This window comes from Bactrocera oleae, chromosome 5 (assembly GCF_042242935.1).
Source record: "Bactrocera oleae isolate idBacOlea1 chromosome 5, idBacOlea1, whole genome shotgun sequence".
Taxonomy (NCBI): domain Eukaryota; kingdom Metazoa; phylum Arthropoda; class Insecta; order Diptera; family Tephritidae; genus Bactrocera; species Bactrocera oleae.
The window spans coordinates 2115540-2136560 of record NC_091539.1 but is presented as its reverse complement, the minus strand read 5'-3'; the positions used below and the strand labels follow the sequence as shown (position 1 = coordinate 2136560).

The window sequence follows — 21021 nt, the reverse complement described above, 5'->3', positions numbered from 1 at the left end:
GCAGCAGTAGTACAGCTTCTCTGCACTTTTGCCATATTTTTGTTGTTATTATGCGTTATGTTGCAATTTGCTACCTCCTCATTCGGCTCAGCCTCCGTAGCACGTACTTCCTAGCTTCCTAGCTCACCAGCAGCTCTGCAACCACTCCCTTACTGATTCCATGCAGTTAGACCAAAACAACCCACTGCTAGCACTTTGCAACTCGCTCTGCCAAGAATTTAAAACTCAAATATATTGCACAGATTCATCTTCTCAGTTCCATTGCCCAGCTGTACATTTCTAGTTGGCTTTTTGTTGCAGAGTATGCGTGAGTAAGCAGTTTTTTCTCTTCGTGAGTGTAGTATATTTCAAGACAGCTGTCAGTTAGTGTAGATGCGCAAACCTTTAGAGATCCATGCAAAGTTTTAGGGGTCCTTGATCTTCCTGTTGCCAAAAATATGAGCGAAAATATTTTTTTACTCCACTTGAAAGATAATGTACAGAAATCAGCATTGCTTCTTAAGCTACAAAGCTGCTCTTATATATTTTTGTAAATGTTCTCCGATGGCTCAACTGAGTCAGGAGCAGGCATTTATGGAAATGGTTTTCGACATAAAAGTGTATTTAGTATAATATATCAAGCATCGCGCAATGGTAAAAAAATGAAATGAAAATGGAAACGCTTTACTCTGAATAAAGCGCCTTACTGATGCGCTTAGAAATCCCAGAATAAGTTTTTGAACTTCCTTCGGGGAAATGCAAAACTAGCGTAGGTAAATTTCGCTGAAAGGCATCAAAAAGTCGTAAAGTGGTTTTGTAGAAGCTGTTCTTCACCAATGGTAAAACACTCCATCTGATCAAATTTGACCCGGACTGAAAAATTTTTCTTATCTATATTATCGCCTTCAAAATAGGTTATATACGAGTATTAGTTAGATGTTCCAAGAGCTAAGTTTTATCGTCCCACTTCACCAGTTTTTTAGTAAGTCCAAACATATCTTCTCTTACTGCTAAGCGGTCTTTAACTTACTCATAGTACCCCTTACAAATTTTATCAAATTGAATTTTCAATGATTTTTCGAAACAAAATTTCTGCAAGCTATATACATGCATAAGTACGTAAGTATGTACATACATACTCGTCTATATATACTCGTTGTGTGTATGTTTCTTGTGCATCAAAACTTTAGCTGTCAAAATATTGGATGCAGGATTTTTACTTAAAACCCAGGAGAAAAGCAAAACAAATTTACAAACAGGGTTGAAAATTAACTAAAAGCAAGCATATAAATATATATATATACAAACACAAATACATGTATGTTTGTATGTATATAGAGGTTCTTGTTACGTGCTATGTACCGAGTGTCTGATTACCAAAAGCGAGGCACCTTTAACCGTTCAAATTTACTTAACTCCAAATGGAAATATCAAGTAACCCAACTGAATAGTCGATAAAGAAATATGTATATATGTACATGTGTATTGTACCTAGATATATGGTATATGTACATATGTATGTGTTTGTAAGCATTTTTAGAATTAGCGATAGAAGAGTATATTTAAGTGTTTTTATACCCTGATTTGTTTGCCACAAAGTATGTAATACCCAGAAGGAAATATCGGAGATCCTATAAAATATAGGTATGTCTACATAAATGATCAGCAGGATGAGCTGACTTGATTTAGCCGTGTCCGTCTGTCTGTATATATGCAAACTAGTCCCTCAGTTCTTAAGCTATCGATCTGAAATGTTGCACCTGTCCTTTTCTTACCAAGAAGCTGTTCATTTGTCGGAATGGAACTGATATTGGAAAACTATAGCATATAGCTGCCATACAAATTGAACGATCGGTATCAAGTGCTTGTGAGGAGCCTTTGTATTTGTGAAGGTTATAGTAGCTTCGGTGCAACCGAAGTTAACGTTTTTCTTGCTTCTCTTGTTTTTTGTGCCTCCAGCAGATTTTTTAAATCGTTCATCTAATTTAAAACTACAAAGATAGGATCGTTGTCTAACTCCTTTCGTACTATTAGAGAGATCATGAACATTGACACGCCTAATTGCTAAATCGAAAAAAGTCTAAGTTTCCGGGTTGACTTCTCAAACAGATATATATGTTACTTGTAAAGTATAAATTTCGTATTTTTTCTATTCATTCTGCTTCGAGGAAATATGTCAAAAGATAAGGCATGAGGCTCTTAAACATAGCATAAGTATGCTTGGTAACGAGGAAATTTTGTGTTAACCCTTTCCAATTGCTGCTTTCAGAAAGATAAAGTTGCGTAGCAAAGGTAAAAAAATAAAGCGGAACAAGTCATAGAAAAATCAATTCAAGTTTAATGAGAAAGAAAGGTAATGTGAAAGATAAGGGGAAACCCGGTAATGTGTGAAGCTATGTGCTTCCTTATTTACTGAAGCTCATAAAGCTTTGAAACGAAAGTATGAAATTTGTAAGACGTAAGGTCCGAACCTAGGACTTATGTTCCACCAAGGCATTGTGGGAAAATACATATTTACATAAGTACATATAGTATGTATATATGTAATAAATATGTATAAATTCAGAACCATTGGCAAATGCAACTCCGAATTGGTCAAAAGTTGTAGAAATATACAGAGTATCGATCGCTTTACAACGTACAGCGTTCAAATTGACAGCTAACCGTTCCACACAGTGTGATAGTTCGAGTAAGGTACTGTCAGAATTGACTGATGATGCATCGTTGAAATGCCTCTAAACTATTTTCTTATACATAATTGGTGCATGAAGGGTTAAAATTTCTTTTTTTGCACTAAAATCTCCAGTGCAAAGCAACCGACTGGCGTAAATTTTTTTGCAAAATATTTATTTTACGAGTGGGTATACATACATACATATACCTGTATAGATATGTATGTACATATATATATGTAAGTATGTATAATACCTATCGGTATATGTGCGTATTGGATTTAATATTTTCATTAGTTTAGTTTGTATTTTGTATAGAGTGAAAGCAGTTAACATTAATATATGTACATACATATACACAAAATATCGAGTCGGTATATATGTATATACTTACATAAATATGTACCTATCTACTCGGTATGTATCTATAATATTGTTGCAGAATTCCAATGAAACTGTTGTTATGTAGCTAGTTGGCCACTGAGGATGAGTGAAAGCGACGGAAATACTTCAGGGGTACACAAAATATCGAGTGGGTACAGTGTTCAATGCATTCTTGAATGCACACTACTGTACTTTTCTGAGTGTGTTTGTGTGTAAATTTTGTATGCGCGTGCCTGTATTGGTGTGCGTACAGCCATAAGACTGAAGGGCTTCGTTTTTATTGCCTGTTTTATTTGTTAGCATAGCGGATATTTGGCGGTGGATTACGTTCAATGGTTTTTTGGTCAAAGTGAGCAACGCGTAGACAAAGTACGAAAATTCAAATAGACTGTATATGTAAATATGTATTTACTATATATATTTTTTTTGTATGTATCCATGTTTATTATTCTCAATCTCTAAGTTCTTTTTACTAGAAAATTTAATCGCTAGCGCTGGTAAAGTCGCTTTTACTCCGAAGCGTGCTTGTAACTGATATTTTCTTCAGTTCGTGTATGTATGTATTTATGTGCAGCTATAAATATACAATATTTCAATGTGTGTGTGTAAATGCACTTAAATTTATTTCAACTAAATTATGTTGAAATTTAGGGGTGGTAACTTCATGATAATTTATTAACGTTAGCACAGATGCTCACAGTGCCCGTTTTAGTGGTCGTTGCTTGTGGCTTGAGGCTTGAGGCTGGAAGTTTTCAAAATGGCGTTTTGACTTATGAAAATGTATGTGTGAGTGTAAGCATTTGTTAATCTTTAGTTTCCTAGAAATACTTACTTATTTACGTGCATACACATTTTGCATGGCAGCAGCTACACGGTATTCGTATAGGTAGATAGTGCAAACAATATATGCTTCGCTTCTACTTACCGAAAATTCCACGTAAAGCTGATTTGACTTAAGCCTACATATGTATATAGTATATAATGCACAAATAATTAAACATGCTTCCAAGAACAATTTAATTAATTCCAGTAAGAATATGACTAAGGGTTCCACGGCTTCAAACAAAAAAAAACAAAAACAAATTTGTTGTCTCATTTAATTCTATAACATCTCTAGCATATTGTCTTGAATTCTCAAGTAGATACCAGTAATGGTTTGGAAGATACAGCTTTGAAAAGTTGCGCGCTCGAGGTCAGCTATATGATCACTTAAAATTTTGAACGCGTTTTTCTGGAAACTGTGTTTTCAAAATCGGTTGTCAAGATTTATCACAAGCTACTCAAATGATCTTAATGAAATTTGACACAGGTCGTTGAGATATAATTCACAAGGTCATGCACGAAGGATTTTTTTGTTCAATTACAACTATTTTAAACAAAAAACGTCGAGAAATTTTCAGCAAAATTTGCATGTTTTTGTAAAAACGTCTGCCAAACGACCGAGTTGTGAATATTTTTCTTTGAAAATTTCACAAAATTTTATCAAATATGTATCTTCGAATAATAAAAATTTTGAATAAAATATATAATTTTTTATATGAAAATTTTTTTTTTTTTAAATAGGGCTTTTTTTGTTCGACGAAATCCATGTAACCTCTTAATAAACCAGTCGTTATGCCCTTACATTAGAGCTACAGAACTATCGATAGTTGGACCACTCGATAGTGTAATAAAATTTTATCCATAGTATCGAGTTTTTCTACTTGACATCTAGTTACTTTCGCTGGTTTAAATTACCATAGCTAATTAATGCCTAACTTTTGAGGGTATTTCTGACATAAACAGCTTCGTGCAAATTCCTCAAACGTGCTTGGGAAGGCTAAAACATGTAAAATTTTCGTTTCAAAAAACACAAAAAATCACTTTTGAGGAAGGAAGAAGAAGGAAGAGGAAAGATGTTCGCACTTAATCACTAGTGCTTAAACTAGGTTCTGCTGGTTGTCGAGCAATAATTAAGAAGCCAACAGTGTATTTAAATTGGTGAATAGAAAATGGACGAGCATATGATGGCGGCAAGAGTTGGCTCTACTTAAATATGCCTTTACAATATGTATAAACAAAAATATGTACATACATACATATGTTCGAGTCGAATTTTTAGAAAAATCGTACCTTCAAATTCCATACTAGCTTCAATTTTCCATGCTGCAATATTTCAGTTACTTACACAGCCATATTAATATTAACATTTCAAATAAAAAAAAGCAATTAAAACAAGCTAAGCAGCAGATGCGAATGAACTGCCGACGGTCAAACAAAATACAGTAAATCTGTATGTGCATATGTGTGTGTGTCCGTTATGCCGTTGAGATAATATAGATAGTAGAACATTCATACATATCAATTCGAGTACGCCGAGAGATCTTAGAGCGCCAAGTCAAGGATGAAATGATGCGAGACTCTTTGAATCGAGAGAGAGCTGTCAAAACCCACATTTTTTATAACATTTGCCAATCATGCCACTGTCGAACGAAAATGGATTGGGTATTATAAAAAAAACTTGGGGGTATTTTGCATTTCGATATTATTTTTAGGTGCTCCGTCCCCAAGTAGGCCTATATAACGCATATACATCCCTATATACTTGTATTTATATTATAAAATTTTTAAAAATGCATATAACATAAAAAATTAGCATATAAATAAAAAAAATTATAACAAAGAAACAATACAAGTCATAATAAAATATCATGGTTTTATAATGAACGTTTTAAATTAAATTAACAAATAAAATTTAGTTGCACGTTATTCAAAAGTATTTGTGTCGTTCTTTTCGCACTGCTTTTGTTAGCTATTTTTAGCGGGTTTATTTCTGGCATCCCGCTTTTTTTGACATCAGCTGTTCGAAATTCCCTGATTTTAATAATCAGGGAAAGAGAATAACAGAAAAATCAGCGAAAATGAGAGAGTCTCGCATCATGTCATCCTTGGCCAAGTAAGCGATACCTTTGCATACGAGTATATAATATGTATGCATGTACATTGTTTTTCTTTTTTTTGCGTAGATGTACATACATACATATGTACGTAAGTTGCGGGTGTTGCGGTGTTGTAGGACGTGGGAACCAACGAACACTTCGCGCCAAACCAACACTGGCGATTCACGAGTAGAAACCCCAATCATTAAAAAATATAAATAAATATGTTTGTGTGTAGTGGTGTGCATACACAGTGTGTCATAGAAGTAAGCATTGCCGCTTTGATAACCATTTTTTTTCCAATGCAATGAAACATTTTCTGTGACAGCTTGTTATGGAGAAAGGAATATAATATATAAAATAAGTTTACAAAATTTATCAAAAATTCGAAAAAGCCCGTTACAGGAAGAATTGGTTTTAATAATTAAGCTTATATTGGCAGGAGGTTAGAGTGCTTACTGGATTTTTAATTCTAATTCTCATTAAAATTCCAAATAGTTCTGCTTTTTTTTTGTTGCTGGATGGATACATACATACTATTATGTATTTAGAATTGAAGTCGCGGGATATCGGGGACAACTGCTCGCGGAAACGGAGTTTTCAGGCAATGGGCGATGCTCTGTATCAATTTTTTTCTCCAGCATTTCACTACAATCCTCCCCGGGCTCCGGTTTTGTACAAGTGAACGAGAGCGGGGATATTCCCCGATAGCAATTCACCACAGTCCCCCCCGGTGCTACGGTTTGCTCTCCACTGCCTGTTATGCACCTGTTATGCAAATGTATTGTACATATGTATGTATGTATGGGTGTATGTAGACAAAATGTACAGTTATTTTTATCAGGGATAGCCCCTTAGGAATTAAAGTCAAGCCTCCTGCTGTATTTATTGCTTATTCTATTCTAAAGCTTTAGTTGTTGAAGAACGCTAGTATGTATTGTATTAGTTTTCAATACTAAATAATTTTTTTGACTGTTAGTTGACTTTTCTAACTCGATTTTTCTTTCGAATACAAATGTATATTAGTGCAGTAGTTCATATCTCTCTAAGACCTCTTTTTAAGTTCTTTAGGTGCGTACATTATAGTAACCAGTATTTACCAATATGTAAATGACTAACGGTAGAACTGATGTGCTGTAACAGGAACCGACAAAATTCCTTCTCTTATTTCTTGTTACAGCATATTTTCACTCACCAATCGTACGACTAGCTTAGTGGCAGACTGTAAGCACCTTTGCAAATTTACTATACACAATACGTACATACACATATAGTATATATTGCCGATAAAGCTAAACAAACGCTAAAATAATAAAAATGTGAAAGCAAAAAACCGCTAAATGAACGGTAACTACCCTGTAAGAAAATTATTTATTTTAAAATCCTGTTGGAGAATTCGTTTGGTAGAACCAGAATCATGAATTAATTAACATTTTCTGGTAGAACCCTGTACCCACATAATTATCGATAACTTTTCAAGACAATATTCGGACAGCAGATACATACGATTCGGCGCTAAACATTGGCAGAAATACACACCCGCATATGTACATACATTTGCTTGTTTATCTATTTGTAGTAAGTACAATATATATGTATGTATGTATGTATCTAATTTCGGTCACCACTCGCTAGCGCTGTGTGTATTAATAATTTGGATTCGTATTAATTACCAAACCACTCCGCTTTTCCCATTGGCATTTCACATAACAATAGCAACAACAACAACAACAGCCGACGCCGAAATGACAGCACCGCATGTTCGGGCGCACATGGCTTGAAGGTGATTACCTTTTACAAAAACAAAAATAATACACAAGTTTCCCATTCATACCGAATATAAAGCACAATAACAACAAAAATGTAGGTACAAGAGAGTGAGCACACGAGTAAACTATGCGAATGAGTGTGCGAGCAAATGAGTAAGCGAACGATTTCCAATATGAATAGCCGAAATGACAACACCAACACGACGCCGGCGACGTCATCGCAGCTGTGGAGCCACAGCGTAAGCAGCTGAGTACTCGCGCACGCAGTACCTATATAAAAGCAACAACAAGAACAAATATATGTACGTAAGTGCCGTTTCAGACAGGGATGCAAAAGAGTCTGATGTTTTTCAAATTTTCTTTTGGTGTCGCTCTGGGCATTCACACGGTCAAAAAGAGTCCAGCAACTCGAGTCTAGTTTTTCTGCATTCCTTTTCACAAAATGTTCGTAAATATTTGTGCGGTTCGACTGCGCAACACCGCGCAACACTGCGTGCTGCGTATTTCATTTGTATGTTGAGATGATGGTCACACATTTTGCTTGCAATGAATTACCATGAATATGGTAGAAAAATATGCATAATACAAGTACCTACCCGCTAAATAGTTTCAAAAAAATACTAAAGACGGGAATTCCCTAATCCACAAGAATGTATTGAATATCCGCTACTAATATTTTCAAGGCCAAATTTATAATAGGAATTTCCTAATCTTTAAGTATTAAAAACTCATAATTTCTTTACTCCGTATTAAAAATTCATAATTTCTTTACTCCATAATCTATATCTTAATTTTCTCCTTATTTACAATTTGTCATAATATTTCTATTATTCGATGCATACGTATTTGCATATTACATACACAAATAGATAACAGAACTCAAATTTGCGATCGAATTCATTTGAAACCGAGCGCTCTTGCAACCATTCAAAGAATTTGAAAGTGAAAAGGAATGCTGAAAAGGGTAGCAGCGAGCTGTTACGAACAAGAACACAAAGCGTGCCACCCGAACACGAGTGGCACGGTCCCTTCGTCTTTCCTCGTCATTCCCTCACCCACAATAAACTGGTATGAGACTCTTTTGCGTCCCAATGTGAAACGGCACTAACACGACGTAATTTTATACACGAAAAAGAGACCAAAGAAGAAGAAGCAGCAGCAACAGCAGTAGACATTTTGTTGAGTAGAGTAAACGCGCATTAATTGTAGAAAAAGAAAAAATAGCAGCCCGCTGTGACGGGGCCTCTGGCACGAGACTAGTTGGAAACGGCAATACTCGTAGCGACGACACTGCTGCATGGCAGTCGACTATGGCCGCAGATAGACACACATCCAATATATAAATATGTACATATTAATGTATGTATGTAAGTATGTAGAGGCAGCGCACAAACAGTACTGTGAGGCGCAACGTGGAGCCAACACCAGGCGATACCAATACGCTGCAATGGCTTGTTGTTGCTTTTGTTTTTGTAGTTTTCTGGCTGTTATTGGCACAACAGCTTTTTGCGAAACCTCACCAAAAGCAGGCAGACGAGCTGGCGAGTGGGACCCACAAGAAATAGATACAGCGCAACGGCGACGTCGTTGCGTTTTTATTGAGTGTGTGCAGCAGGCTTTGAGAGTGTTTGCACAATTCGTTGCATTAGAATGCGCAAACTACACACATATATATATATATATACACAGACGTTTGGGACAGCGAGTGAGAGCGCAATTGAAAGCTATTGCTGGCGTTTTCGGCGCTTGGTAGTATTGCATGGCTGAGAGGGGGAGTGTGCATGGGATTTTGGAGTGCTGACGACAGAGGCTGTCTGGCAATGAATTGAGAGCATGAGCGAATGCACACTTGCTTAAATAGTATGTATACATATTGTTTGTATGTATAAGTATAAGTAATCTTTGGTTATTTTATTTGCATGTTCTCTGTCATATTTATTTGCTAAAATGTTTTGTAATCGAATTTCGGTATGCACCGGCTGTTGGCACTAAAAGCAAGCGCCTCCACTTTCGGTAGCCTTTGCCGTCCCGTGCCCACTACCACTCCCACTTATAATTGTTACGAGCCGAGTAGACATTTACATTTTGTTGTATGTTAGTCTGGCGCTTAGAATATTTGAGGTATTACGTTAGGTTCGTTGTTGTATTTTTGTTATTTATTATTTCTTTTATTATCATCTTTTGTTTAGAAAATGCGAGTTTATGGTAGCTTTCATAACTATGACTGAGCTGACGAATGACCCTCCCAACCAGGGGTGACAAAAAAATTAAACTATAGAGCCGCACGTCATGCCTATACAACGACGCGACAGAAGACGACGCTGAACACACATTCTTTAAATGTCTGCGATGGTAACGGTAACGGACCGACGTAGAAGACCTGGTTGGCTGAATAAACGCGGATAATTTAATTAGAGCAATATCCGGGAGAGCGAAGTAAAGTGGAAAATTATTCAGAAATACACAACAATTGTGCTATGCAGCAAAAAGCGGTAACTGGGCACAGGTGCGCAGATGTAAAGCTCTCACAGAAAGATATGGAACGGCACACTGAAGTATTGTAAACGTGGTTCCAGGGTGGGCGATAGCTCCATAGTGACCTGCAAGTGACACATAACGTTGCTGTGACAACCGCTTTGGTGATGCAGAAGGCATTTTCCGCCTTGTCACTCGCAAAATAAAATGTACCGTGAACCAGACTTCACCAACACAAGTCCACTAGCTTGCTGTGATCGTTTTGCGAATTGGTCTTAAAAAACTGTTTTTGTTGTAAGTGAATTTGTTGGGAGCCAAATGAGCTAAGTAAGTATGTCGTGAGCATCTCTATTTGTCGATTATTATCATTGCTATGATTTAAGGAATAGTACCTAGCATGTTCCCTGCTTAGCGCTAGGACTGGCTAATTTAAACAGCGCACGCAAACCGAATCGATAAAAAAAAATTTGGTTGGTTTGGAACAAAACATTTATGTATGTTCGTGTGTGAAGTTTGACCTGAATACATATGTCAATTAGTGTGTGTTTGGCAGCTGTTTGTTTACGACGTGAAAGATTTATCTGGCGATTTTTATATACATAAGTACACACTTGGTTAATGGAGAACAGAACTAAGCGATCTGAAATTATTTTTACAAGTTTTTAGAAAGTACAATATTTATGAGCGCTGTAAAGTAGACATCATAGTATACAAATTATGCTAGTTAATGTATGAAAGCAGCTTGTCATGAGTCGACTTTCAGGCAATGCAGCCTGTTAGCCGACTTAAGTTCTATAGATGAAGAGGATCCGTTTTACACGAAATTTAAATCGGAAAAAAACATGTTTAGAATACATTTGGGTATATTTAAACGAATTTTTGAAAACCTTCACAATAAGCAAGTGCATCAAATTCGCCCAGCGTCGACAATTCGTTATGAGAATATGAGTAGTTTGCTAAAGTAAGTTGATTCAAAATGATGTTTCAAAATTTATTGCTTAAACTTCAGTAGGTAGATTGCTTCGTCGTTTCATTTGCATCGCTCCATAACGTAACTTCCATAAATTTGGTTTGTATGTAAATATTTATCGCAAAATTTTATCTCTACATGAGCTGTTCTCTCACCTGTAGAAAACTTTTGATGCTATTTAATGCAAAAAAATTAAATTTAAATACAAATCTACATCCATATATTTGTTTATTCATACATATATATGTATGTAAGTATATACTATGCGCTCTCTTTTGTCTTTAGCCTGCTTTTCTTCATACCCAGTCGCTGCACCTTAAATGTATAAGGCTTCGCTTTATTAAAATTAAAACGAAAAGTTGGTGCAAAGCAAATAAATAACGCCAACTGCAACTTCCATAGAAATATGGCGTTGCAACACGCTGCTATTTCTATTTAAATTGTTAATGTGAGTGCATCCGTTATTTATTTATTTTTATTTTTATTTTTTTCTGCTTTGTTGTGGCTACTTTCGCAACGAGTTGTTTGCTTCTTATTTTAGTATAGTTGTGCCATTTTCCTGGCGAGTACATAAAAAATATGTACATACATACATATGTATGTATTTGTATAGGTATACTTATAAATAACTGCAATGGGTAAAGGGTGTTGCAATCGGTTGCATTTTCATTTAATAGCTAAAACCCGCAGAATTTGGCTTCAAATACGATATTTGCAAACAATTAGAGTAAATTCGCTCGTTCGCTGTGTAAGTTTCGGTGGGTTTTGCTATGTACTAAGTAAGTAGATTGCTATCAAATATGACCCGAACTGCTCCAAAGTTCGTCTGCAAATTTTTATCATGAAAAAAAATATGAACGATTCTCTTGAAATTTTGTGTTTCGCTGGAATCACGGCTTTTTAACGATTCCGTGAAAATGTTGCAGCAGTGTTTTGGGTAGTTTATTTATCACGAAGACAAGTATTTGAGTGACACAATGCGAGGCGTCTAGCCAGCTCTGTTAATGACGATAACAGCGAAAAAGCTCAAGAAACAATGCTTGAAAATAGTCGTGTTGGCAGCAGAGAGACAACAAAGGATATCAACATCTTTTATGGCACGTGTTGATACATTTTGGTTAATGTTTTGGTTATAAAGCGTGTCATTGCTGGACTCGTACCAAAACGGCTGAATCTTTTGCAAAAACGACGTTTAATAGAGGTGGCAAAAGAGATGCCTGTTAACGTAGCTGAGGAGCCCACATTCATCAAACGCATCATTACTGCGGATGAGACGTGGGTTTATGAATATGACGTGGAAACTGTCGAAAAATCTAGCGAATACGACGAGATCATAAAACAAAAATATACGCTGAAGGCACTAAAGGCCATCACAGCCAAAGCTTATAATTAGTGTACAGAAAATTGGATTAAGTCAGTTGGCATGCTCAGACGCTTATTTTGAAGGCGATAATAAATATTTGTAATAAAATGCAGTATTTTTTGTCAGTCCGGTTTAAATTTGATCAAGTGGTATGATTTTAAGGTTTTGTGGAATAATACAGTCCTTCTAGTTTGACAGCGTAAAAAAGAAATGAAGTGGTTTGAAATAACTGTGTTGGGATCTGCATTTCCAAGCTGAAATTTCAGGATTTTTTTTTTAAGTGATGAAAAAGAACTTTGCAAAGCTATCCAGAGTGTTCAGAGCGAATTATTTGCGTGCTATATACATATTTATGTACCAATATCTTTTCATACATATGTATGTATGTACCATATAGTATGTATATGTGTATGTAAATCGTTATTACTTTATATACATACATGTATACAGTTAAACAACAGAAAACTTGCAATAAAGTTTCTAGAGCAGCTTCTAGAAAAGTTAATTTCTCCGATTGCACCGTATACAACATTTTATATAACTTCTTTAAAACTTATTTGCTTGGCACTAAATGAACACACACACCCCTTTAACCCAAAGCTGATATACAAACAAATTTGTAAAAACGAAAACTCGGAAAAGATATTCGTATATCCCGGGATATATATATATACTTACATATGTACATATGTACACACATACCTACATATGTACATAAATTTATTATTTAAGTTAGTTTGCAATCCAATCGGTAATGGTCTTTAACCCCCATACCGCCAATTCCTGCAATATCATACCAACGACGTTGCCACCCGTTGTTATTCAGCGCTCAATTATACACACACACATATGTATATACTCATGCACACACAGTTATTAGTATGTAAATAAAAAATAAGAAGTGCTACATAAAATACGAAGCTTTAAACGAACGCATACGAAGTATTTGCCGAACGTGTACATAATACCACCGACCCACCGCTGTGTTGGTATACCAAGTACGAGCACATAGCTGAGTTTGCAAGCTACAGTGTACGTACACCGCGTCGCACCTTGCCCAACAACCCAGCATACATACATATACCATACACACATATAGCGGTTGTTATATACGCCTCGCCCACTGCGCCGCACCGTCTTTACGCTCCGACGCTTGGCTCGAGCTGCAGCGCGACTGTTGCTAGGTCATTTATTATGCGCTGTACCATGAATTTGCTGTTGGTATTTGAGGCGCCTCCGACTGCTCGCCGTTACAAGCTCTTGATAGTTGTTGTTGTTTTTAGTTTTTGTTGTATTGGTGCTACACCGAGAAGTTATCGCCAGCAATTCGGGAGTGGCTGGGACACGGCTGACGTTGGCTGTAGGTATGCATATGGGAAGGGGAAGTAGGTGCCGGGGTAGTGGCGCTGCAGCCAAAAGCGCATTTAGTGCAATCTTACATACTAACACGTCTGTATGTATTGCTATGTATGTATGTATGTGTGTATAAAAGTGCACTTGATGCCACTTTGGCCTGCAAGAGATGCCAGCGCGGCAAGAACGATTGCTGGCTACGACAGAACGCGACCGAAAGTACATAAAGATACGTACATATATAAATATGGTATATATTCCTATATGTATAAGTATTTAGCTTGTATATAAGAGGCCAGCAATGGGTGTTCGTTGAGCGCCAAACACACAACTTGTGCTTGATGGCCTGGATGGAAGCTCCATAAACACCATGCCGTCGTCGCTAACCAGTGAAGAGTTACTTTACATGGGTTAGGGGTCAAAAGTCATACTCCCTGGGGTTGCTGTCATAGGTACGAATGTGACCATGACGCTGTTGGTGCCAATCTGCTTTTGTTGCTAGCATTGCTACTGTTGCTTTTGTTGCTGCAAGATCCGCAGGTCAGCTTAACATAACGGCAACCAGCAAACGACACACCAACAATGACTGGCAAGCAAAGCCGCAAATGCAGAACGACACAAACAATAACCAATTAGCAAAAATCTGTAGGGAGCGTTTATTTGCCAAGGAGGCTGACGACTGCGCACGTAAGCCTTGCGCTAACACCCACTTCAACGGCGCATCAAGTGACGCCGCCAGTTCCAACGCTGTGGGCGCCAGCATGCAAACGCTTGGATGCCTGGTTTTAATCTAATTCCAATTGATTGATTTTCTAAACTTTGCAGGCGCAGCAACAGGGCAGCCAAATCCCGGTTACGGCCACCCGAAAATATGACATCACTCCATCAAACCGCATGCCGCATGCACGAAATGTGGAACATCATTTTGTGGGCTGCCGGTGATGGGCCGATGTTGGACTGCTGTAGCTGAGCGGCGGGCCGAGCGTGTGAGTGAGTGCTAGGCTCGGTGCACTCGGTCTTATTTCTATGGGCACGACGAGTATGTGCTCGTACCAAACAATACTACATACATACATACATATATAATGCAATAAAACATAGTGCGCATATGGCAAATACCGCTATGTGTATACTCGTATGTGCTGCGTTGCATATCGTAGGTAATCTTCTATATGCAAACAAACACATACAACACATACATACATAAGTATTTATACTTGTGTAAACTTTCCTAAGCACATAAACTATAGTAGTGTGTGTGTGGCAGTTTGTATAGATTGGTAATGTCGGTATATTGTGCTCGTATAGTTCCGGCCACGCATCATATTCATTTATGGGATATGTGTACACTCTGCTTATATATTGCAATACATAACAAATTCAATAAGTGCTTACGAATACAAAAATACATATGTACATGTGTATATGTATGTATGTACATATAGACCCTACTTGTGTGTTTTCCTGTTCATAATAGCGCTTTGGGGAGCTTGTAACAAGATTTAAATTTAAAGCGAAGGGAACGGCACGGGACATGTGTATTTAATTTGTAGAAGGGTGTCTCAAAATGCTTGCTGTATTGCTCTTCTATTATGTACATAAGTATATAATATTGGATGAATTTTTCGTAGAAACATTCGCAACAGCTTATAATTCTCATTCAGTTTATTCAATTACCTTTAGGTATAGCTTCTTACCACTAGAAACTATAAAAGCCGTTCACACAAGATTGGGGCCAATCACTGTTGACTCGACAGCATTTCTCCAAATTACTTCAAGTATATTTTCTGCCGCTACAACATTATAAAAGACTCTTTATAAAGCGGTCTAATGCTGACCGGAATGTCTGCTTTGACAACGAGGACTGTTTGAAGCACCTCGAAGTAGCGAATGGCCAAAATCTATATTTGCCAATACTTTGTTGGTGTCTAACATATATTTTACTAACCATTTTGACGCCTTGGACAGCGTCCAAAGCCCCATTTGGCCACAAAGGCTGTAAAGTTAGTCAGCGCAAAGTAAAGCAAACAAATATTGCGGTGTCTTGAGGTAGAGTAGCTGAGTTGTTGCATAAAAAACTGTTTTACCCTATGGGCTTTGGTGAGTCGTTAATCTCATGGATTAAACTCGCTCATCTGTTTCCTTTCTGCTGTTGAATGTTGTTGTTGTAGCGGCAGAAAACATCCCTGCAGTAATTTGCAGTTTACAGATCTTGGCCGGTTAAAAATACGGATCCTTTGAGATTACAGAGACTCGACTGTCGTGTGAACGGTCTGCTGTTGGTCGCTGCACTTGGTTATATTATGGAAGCCCTTTGTAAACATTTTACACCAGCCCAAAATAATTTGAAATGCATTGAGGTTAGCAAAAATTAACAAAGTTTTTCTTTCATCGGCTATCAGCTATTAGGTAAAGCTTCTCAGCATTCTATTTCCTAAATAATAATTTTGAAACAAAGCCAACCTTAAATATTGGTTATAAAATTGTTTTAACTCTATATTTACAGGTGTACGCTGACGAATTTTCAGACATAGGTACATACATATATACCTACAGTCGTATGTATGCATGTATGTATGTACATATGTCCAAACTCAATGTGGGATGTTAGTTACGTATATATGTAGTTAGAATTCTGCGTAAATTTGAACTAACGCCTACCAACAGCCGTTCTAAAACCAGCGTCAACTTCAATAAATACATACATACATACATACACATTCACATATCAACTTAAATACAGCGCTCGCCATTTACGACTTTAAGAAAGTGGTTATTAATCAAGCGGCCCATAAAGAGCAACCTCCATCAGGTAACGAGCAGCCCACGTCGCGATGTCGTTTAATCAGAGAAGAAAGTTAATTTACTGCAGCCGCTGACAACAACTATTAAACCAAGAATAGTGGAAGTGTTTTAAAGTAAACTTTGAATACATACTTACATACATATTTACACATAATTCAAAAAGACTTGCAACAATTTCAGTATTTAATCAAGCCAATTCTTGTTGTAGCACGAAATCGAAGCGCAGCGCCTACGCTCGCCTCTGGCCACTAAGTAAATTAAAAACGGCAAAATTACTTGGCTGCCAACTGCGCTATGCACGCAAAAGGGTATTAAGGACGGCAAGGGAAGCGCAGCTGAAACGTGTTACGTAAGCAAATACAGACAAGAAAACGAGAGACGAACAAAAAAACGACACGTCAAACTCAAAATGACGGAAGTGAAAAATAAACGTAATAAAAAGAAAAAAAATACGCTGGCACAAGCTGGTCTGCTGTTGCATTGGCGATGGCGAATTAAACGGGGCCTCTTAGCTGGTTTCACAAAGTGGTTGTTGCACTCGCCTGATTGTCTGCCGGTTGAAAGTCTGATGTGCTGGCTGTTCGTCGTTGTGTTGTTTGATTGAAAGTGTTGTAGACTGTGCAGTGATGCAGAGGAAGGTGTATTACATGCAGAGAATAAACGTTGGAACACAAAGAAACGAAAACAACCGGTTAAATACTACAAATAGAAATGTTCGCTGATGAGTTGTGGGTAAGTGTACCTACATATACATATGTAAAAGTATGTATGTATGTAACATATAACTATGTAAGTATAAGCCCATTTCAAATCTCTGTAGAGAGGTATTCCTACATATTCATGGCGAATAAGCATAACATTATACTTGTGATATACATACATGCATACATATGTATGTTACATACAAATATACACAATTATATGTACATATGCATAAGTTATTAACATACCGAATGCTGCAAAAATAGTGAAAGCAGTACCAATTGATTTGAAGTGAGAAATAGCTAGCAACTACAGTTTGCAATCTGCCGCTCACGACACCCTCTTACATAGGAATATATACACAAACATACCCTACAAGAAACTGCTGATGGGTTCACCAATACACTCACATTTATAATGTCAGTACTGACAGTCAAATGAAGAGTAAAATGACTGTCAATGTTTACGGTTTTTCCAAAAGCAAACTCTGTATACGTCGAAAAGAGACAGCATACATTTTCATAAATGTTTCGAGAAGTTGTAAAATACCTACATATGTATGTTGCTGTTATTCCATGCCACCAAAAACCAAAAGTGTTGCGTGCTCCTGTGCAATAACACTTTTTGTGTTAAAAAAATAAATAAGTAAGGTAGGAGTTTTCAAATATAATATATGTACGTAAGTTTTTATTAAGTTTCAAATAAAATTATATTTTTAGTTAATTTTAATTTTTTTAGGCATTTTTAAATTCCAAAATATTCCGAACTGGAAAAACACGTACAGCAGAGCTTTTGAGAGGAGAAAGCATGGAATTAAGTGACAATTTCATTTCATAATTTATTATTTAATTATATTTTTGTTGCAATCCTTAAATATATCAGCAAATATATAAATATATTTATATTATAACTCATTTTAATAAAAATTTTGAATTTATTAAAGAAATAAAAAATATATTATCTACTGCGCAAAAGAATTTATCACTTGTGATAGATTTACATGCATAACTGACAATTTTCAGCTTTGATGGATTTATGGTCTGCAATGACTCAGAAAAAGACATGAGAGTGAGCAGTAAAGATATAAAGTGAATCAATTCCCAATACTCATGTGTTAAAGAGAGATGCAAACTCAAACACATGCGTTTTTTTACATCAATTTTTGCACAAGGCTCTTAAGAAAGTGATAGAAACTTTGTGCTGCGCGTTGACAAAATTTTTTCAGCTCTGACTGTCATATTAGCGGTCAGATGACTGTCACTATTCTTGTAGGGTAAGCATGTATGTATGTATGTATATGGTTATGACTAATGCAACTAATGTGTTCATAGAATATTATATAAGCAATATTTATCAGTTTTATTTCAAATATTAAGATTTTGAGCTTAAAGCCTCTCAGGTCTCAGAAAAAACAAAGTTGTTAGTTATATCAAGATTACAAAATATGACAACAAACGTCTTGGTGGTATGGTCCGAGTTTCTGTTTACAGTGGCCAACTGCATTTTTGTGTTATACATGCCTTATTTTTGTTGCTTTTATACCACAAAAAAATAATTTGCATAAAAAAAGTTCTGCATTTGCTTTTATGTATAAATATAGAAAAATTCTATTCAATAACAAGTAAGGAAGGGCTAAGTTCGGATGTAACCGACCATTTTATACTCTCGCAAAGTCAAATGGTATACTCGTTTGAGATTTCTTTGTGGATTGACTGATATTTTCGGTGGAAGGTCAACTATAGGCACTTGGGTCCACATATTTAGTACTTAGGGGTTTGAACAGTTTTGGTTCGATTTAGACAATTTTTGGCCGCAAGGTGGCATACTTTAATTGCATTATTCACGCAAAGTTTTACCCCGATATAATCATTGTTACCTGATTTGCATAGTGGAAAGTGAAAGAATCAGATGGAATTGAAAATGGTGTTACATGGGAAGTAAGCGTGGTTGTAGTCCGATTTCGCCCATTTTCGCACTATGACATAGAAACATGAAAAGAACGTTATGCGCCGAATTTGGTTGAAATCGGTTGAGCAGATCTCAAGATATGGGTTTTCACCTAAAAGTGGGCTGTGCCACGCCCACTGACTAATTTTGAACGCGGTTCCTATAAAGTCATCTTATACCATCTCAGAGATAAAATTTAATGTCTCTGGCGTGTTTAGTGCTTGATTTATCGCGCTTTTAGTAGTTTTTAACAGTACCGTTATATGGGGAGTGGGCGGAGTTGCCACCCGATTTCAACTATTTTCACACCGTCAATAGAAGTGCTAAAAACATTTGCTTCCAGTGAATTTTGTTATAGCATTAGCGGTTTAGGAGATATGCATATTAAACCTATTAGAGGCGGGACCACGCCCACTTTAAAAAAAAAAGTTTTAACTGCAGATGCCCCTCCCTAATGTGATCCTGTGTACCAAATAACAGTCTTGTATCTTATTGCGGAGCTTAGTTATGGCAAATTATTTGTTTTTGATTAATGGCGTTTTGTGGGCGTGGCAGTGGTCCGATTACGCCCATCTGCAATACCAACCGTCTCACGGTACCATGAAACATGTCTACCAAGTTTCATAAAGATATCTCAATTTTTACTCAAGTTAGAGCTTGCACGGACGGACAGACGGACGGACGGACAGACGGACGGACGGACAGACAGTCACCCGGATTTCAACTCGTCTCTTCATCCTGATCATTTATATATATATAACCCTATATCTAACTCGATTAGTTTTGGGTGATACAAACAACCGTTAGGTGAACAAAACTATTATACTCTGTAGCAACAGGTTGCGAGAGTATAAAAACGCATGTATGTGAGTTTGCATCTCTCTTTAACACATGAGTATTCGGAATTGATTCACTATATATCTTTACTACTCAGTCTCATGTCTTTTTCTGAGTCATTGCAGACCATAAATCCATCAAAGCTGAAAATTGTCAGTTATGCATGTAAATCTATCACAAGTGATAAATTCTTTTGCGCAGTAGATAATATATTTTTTATTTCTTTAATAAATTCAAAAATTTTTATTAAAATGAGTTATAATATAAATATATTTATATATTTGCTGAGAGTTACATGACATATGTGGAGTTCATTTTATGTTATGATTTTTATCAAGTAGATTGAAAAAAAAAAAAAAATTGTTGACCTGTGTTCTTAGTCAAATTCGAAAAATTCTTCGAATATAGAATTATATATATTATAAAGATATTAAAATTTGTTTTTGTACCTCTAACTGAATTTACTGCTGCGCAAAGTTAAAAAAAATACTCTCTCTAAATCAGTGATATAACGATTTCTAGTTTACAAACCACCTACGTCATTAATCCTCACTCAAGTTGTATTTATGGTATGTATTTCGATTCTGGGTTAATTTTCTAAAAAATGCTAAAATAATAAACCCGAATACGGCTGGTGGTTTTATTTCATATAGTAGATATATGTACTACATATGTACATACTTTTTTGCAAATTTATTATTATTCCAAGTATTTGAAAACTTTCCTCTCATTAACCACTCATTATCGCTTATCACTTTAGTGATAATCTAGGTATTTCATTCATTCATTCATTTCTATTCAAACAGCGTGTAGTCAAAACCATAATTTATATTCTCACTTTACTTAG

At 36.3% G+C, this 21021-nt stretch overlaps 1 long non-coding RNA gene across 2 annotated transcripts; it reads left to right on the top strand.

The window, feature by feature from the left end:
* Positions 1-15258: 15258 nt before the first annotated feature.
* On the top strand, positions 15259-18266 carry LOC138857604 (uncharacterized). Of its 2 annotated transcripts, none has more exons than XR_011396753.1 (4): positions 15259-16292; positions 16390-17420; positions 17657-18065; positions 18129-18266. It is a non-coding gene; the product is annotated as an uncharacterized lncRNA (long non-coding RNA). The 2 variants fall into 2 exon arrangements; XR_011396752.1 differs by having other exon boundaries at positions 15260-16292; positions 17657-18040.
* Positions 18267-21021: the final 2755 nt, after the last annotated feature.